Raw genomic sequence first — 5,364 nt, 5'->3', positions numbered from 1 at the left:
ATGGAAGGGTTGGGGTGGGATGGATTTGATGGAGGGGTAGGAGTGTGTGATGGATTTAATGGACTGGTCAAGGTGGGATGGAATTGATGAAGGGGAGGGGGTGTGTGATGGAGTTGATGGATGAGTGGGGGTGTGGGGTAATGTATGTACTCTGACAATAAATTTGAACTCCCAGCACCATTTGGATTCTTCCTGCAGAGCCAGTTCACTGCGAAGTGGGAATGGGAAGCACGATTAGCAGTGAGAGGGGCATAGCTCCTCCCCCTCCCCCCTCCACTATCTTTCACACACCCCCTACCCCCAAATCCACACCCTCAGTTTGAATGATCAAGAAACAGGACAAGTAGGCATTCCATGCTCTAGAATTTTATTTCAATAGTTGAGCCACAGCATTGCGATTGTGTGCCCTTCATCCAGGGCATGAGCGGGCAGGCTTGAAGCACAACAGCCATCCACTTTGCCTCTGACTTCGAAGCTGCTGTTCTCCAATGGGTGCAGGGAGGACAACCTCTAATTCCAAGCGTGCTGATCATCTTTGAAGGCCATTCCCAACCAGATTGATGTCTTCATAAAGGAGCCACACGTCCTGCTTCTCATTATAGGGGATGGTAATTCTTGGAACCTAGCCATCAGATTTCTCACCACAGCATCGACATTGACCGGTCTGGCCTCACAGTTGGCGTGCTCACAGATACCGATCAGTGGGATTTTTAAATGCTCTGTCACCTGCCTCAGGGAGCAAATCTGCTGATCCATCGTGCCCAGGCTCCCGTGTTTGCTTTCTCCATACACCATGAAATCTCCCTCGAAATTTTCCTTGGCGTAGGCATCCCATTGCTAACCCTGCACCTTCAACGATCGGGCCATAGCACTGAAGGAGGCATCACCGAGGTGCATCATATCATTGGTGAAGTGTGGCGCCTTTATACAGAGTGATTTTCCTCATCTTCATCCAGGGCCATCACTGTCCATAAGACATTCCTCAGCTCTGAGATGCTTAACAAATTGACAGGATAGGTGGGCGCCTTTTATCTATCTTTCAATGCCACAGGCAGGTCAATCATACTGACATATACAATCCACATCATGAAACTGTATCTCAAACCAGAAACCTGGCAGCAGAAAGTGTTGACAAGCATGCCCGACACGCTGCCGCTCCAAGTATTTACTGGCACAGTCACAAATATTCCCCCTGATAAATGACAGCTCGTCACATCTATCAGATCACACACACACATATATATACAAACACATGCACTGACACATATCCGCGTGCACACACGCACACACACACACACACACACACACACACACACACACACACACACACACACACACACACACACACACACACACACACACACACACACACACAGACCCAAACACACATAACAAATAAGCATGCACATGCACATGAACCCACACATGCACACATATATTCCCAAAATCGTACATGCACACATCTAATTTCACACATACCCACAGCAAGCACAGATGCACAAACACACACTCACACACACATGCACATCTGTATACATGCACTCACATGCATCAACTTACTCATAGATTCACACATATGCCTGCTAATGCGCATTCATGTCCACAGACATGTATACTTTCGCACAGACATGCACACATCTATATGCACACATAGTCACTCACCCATGCAAACACAAACACATGTAATCGCATGCACACAAATATATACAAGTAGGCAAAAGTATTGCACAAAAGTCTGCAGACACCGTGTTTGAAGTAAAAACACATTGCTGGAAAACTCAGCAGGTCCAACGTTATCCTTTATATAAAGGCACCTTGATGAAGGGCTCAAGCCCGAAACGCCGATTATGTATCTTTATCTCTGCTCCAAAAAGGACACTGTTGGACCCGCTGAGTTTCTCCAGCATTGTGTTTTTCCTATACACGTATGCACGTAATAACAACGAAAGCAACACATACACACAAACACAAGCATAAACCCTGCTACGTACTAGACCAGCAGCAAGGGAAATTCACCAAAACAATAGCTTCTTTCAAAGCAATAATTTTATTAATAATTATTAATAACATAACAGTACACACTTAACTCTAAACTTAATTCTTACTTAACCCCACTATGCGTGAATACATATATATATGTGTGTGTGTGTGTGTGTGTGTGTGTGTGGCAAAACCAAACCATTACAGTTCAGGCATAATTCTGCAGAGATGTAAAGTTCAGACTGTTTTGTGTTGAAACTCAGATTCTTTAAATTCTTGCTCAACAGCATTTATGGAGTAAGTGTGAGGAATCAGACTTCTCAAAACTCACAAATTTCTTGTAGGGTAGTTTTCAGAGAAATGTTTCTTCATACGAATGATTTCCCTCTCGTGCATGGAGGTTCCACCCCTTGAGTTTTCTTCCACGATGATTTCACCAACTTAGGTATGAGTCTGACAAAGTAAACATTCCAATCGTCACGATTCCGAAACAAGAATGATCTTGCTTTCTTTTGCCCAGAATTGGGTCAGTCACAAGTAGCTATTTAAAATGTCACCACAACACTGGTCTCTCTCTTGGCCAAGAGAAGCAGCAAAGTCGTCATCCCTTCTGGAGCCACTGTCAGTCTGTGCTCCTCACAGAATGTTAAATCGTTTCCATCCTGTGTGGCCTACAGGATGGTTAGGAGTCTCTTGAGTCCGTTTGAAATAAAATCAGAAAGCAGTTTTGAATATTAGGGAATTAAAGTGTCTTTACCACATGACATGGCTTTGTCTTTGATGTTTATCTCTTCCAGAAATGTAAGAGTTTGTTTGCTGGCCAACCAGAAAATGACTTCCTTGTAGACACAGCTGTTTCCCTGAGAACTTCAGTTTTTAATCAACCATTTTTCTGATTCCAAGTCCGGTTTACAGAGTTTTTACTGAACAATACATCAACTTCCAAAATGGTCTGCATCCGTGAGTGTTTCCTGTTGACTCATAAAGCCTTTACTAAGAAATATATATAATAACTAATGATAGCACAATTCCGTCGCCACCTTCATGCACAAACACAAACCACACATGCTCCAACATGCACACATATGCCACATATGATAAACTTCTGATGCTGGAGAGGCACAAGACAGGAACCAATATTACATACATTTTTTTTATCTTTACATGCACATTTTACTGCATAAATTTATGCATTAAGAAATACATGTACATAATAATATTTATTCATGAATGTAGTTTTTTAACTGTTGATTTGTATTAGTTTCAATAATCAAAAAGTACACCTATACATACCAAAAATTTTCAAAATCCTTACTGATGATTGTGAGTCTCCACCTTGGCTGTGAGCCATTAAAAATCGGCTGACGCGTTGTCCAGGCTGTACGAATTAGCTCCGTCGAGTGTTGATTGGGAAGAATTACATGATGCTTCAACATCTTGCCGTGCCACGAGGTCGACACCATCTTACCTATGCAGGGCAACCAAGGACGGTGGGGGCCACTTGAGTGAAGAACATGGAGTCTCCGGGAAACAAGCCACAATGGTCCTAGATCAGGACAGACCTCACCAACTCAACAACTCTATAGTGATTGTAAAGGAAAATGGACATTCCACTAAATGCCTAATTGACACGGGCTCTACTGTTATGTCTCATTCGCATTCTACAACATTGTACAGTATACCTGTCATTTGAAGGGGTGAAATTTTGTTAATTTCACTTGTATATTCTTGATGAATTGTGTGCTACAGTGTTGTTGGGTCTGGACTTCCTGTGTCAACTTAAAAGCATGATCTTGGAGTTTTCTGGTCGCCTCTCCCCTGTAATGGTTTGGAACAGAGGGCCCCTAAAATCAGAACCCACATGCAGCCTCTCCACACTGAATATTGACCCCCCTCCTCTCTTCCCAAATCAGTCCTCAGACTGCAGGCCCATTGCTACTAAGAGTAGAAGGTACAGCTCATCAGACTGAGAGTTTATAAAGTGGAAGACTCAACGTCTGCTCGACGAAGGTATTATCGAACCTAGCACCAGCCCGTGGGGAGTGCAAGTGGTAGTGGTAAAAGGGGAAAACAAGTCCAGGCTAGTAATTGACTATAGCCAAACTATTAATCGGTACACACTCCAGGACGCATACCCCCTCCCTCGAATTTCGGACATGGTGAATTATATCGCACAGTTTTAGATTTATTTGACTATCAATCTGAAAGCTGCTTACCACCAATTGCCAAACCGTTCCAAGGATCGTCCATATATGGCATTTAAGGCTAACGGTCATCTCTATCAATTCCAGAGGGTCCCTTTTGGTAATACTAATGTGGTTTCTATCTTCCAGAGGCAGATGGACGGAATGGTAGACAAATATGGGTTGAAGGCTACCTTCCCCTACCTTGATTACATCACCATCTGTGGCCACACCTTGAAAGACCATGACGCCAACCTCCAGAGCTTTCTCCAAGTGGCAAAAGCCCTGAACCTCACTTATAACTCTGACAAGTGTGTGTTCAGGTCTAAAAGTCTGGCTAACCTTGGCGACCTGGTGGAGAATGGCAACATTGGCCCTGATCCTGATAGGATGCACCCCTGTTGGGGCTCCCCATCCCCAGGACCACAAAGGCTTTGAGGGGATGCCTACGGTTTTACTCATATTACGCCAAGTGAATCCTTCAATATGCTGATAAGGTTCACCCTCTCTTAAAAGCCACTAATTTCCCCCTCTCGATTGAAGCCCAAATGGCTTTTAACTTTCTCCGGAACTGCACTGTGAAAGCCTCCATGGACGTGGTGGACAAGAATGTACCTTTCCAAGTGGAAAGCGATGCTTTGACTGTAGCCCTGGCCGCTACCCTCAACCAGGAATGCAGACCGGTTATATTTTTTTCATGGACATTACTAGGCCATGAGTTCCAGAACCCATCTGAGGAAAAGAAGGCTCAAGCCATTGTAGAAGCCATAAGGCACTGGAGACACTACTTGGCTGGTAGAAGATTTACACTCCTCACTGACCAGCATTCGGTCACATTCATGTTCAATAATGTCAAGAGGGGGAAAATCAAGAATGACAAAATTGCTAGGTGGAGGATCGAACTTTCCACCTAAAATTATGACATCACCTATCAGCCAGGAGCCCTTAATGACCCCCCAGATACCTTATCCAGAGGAAGCTGTGCCTCTGCACACACCGGCCAACTGCGGTCTCTGCATAATGAGCTCTGCCATCCAGGGATTACCCGCATGGCTCATTTTGTCAAAGCGTGCAATCTGTCCTACTCTATAGAAGACATCAGGGAAATGACCAGGTCTACTAGGTTGGCACAGCGTGCAAGCCACATCTATCGCCCCGCAAAAGCACACCTGATCAAGACGGGAACACCTTCTTCCTCTCT

The sequence above is a fragment of the Narcine bancroftii genome, chromosome 3 (genome assembly GCF_036971445.1).
Source record: "Narcine bancroftii isolate sNarBan1 chromosome 3, sNarBan1.hap1, whole genome shotgun sequence".
In the NCBI taxonomy this organism is placed as follows: domain Eukaryota; kingdom Metazoa; phylum Chordata; class Chondrichthyes; order Torpediniformes; family Narcinidae; genus Narcine; species Narcine bancroftii.
The sequence above is the reverse complement of the archived record's forward strand: the minus strand, read 5'-3'. Positions refer to the sequence as shown.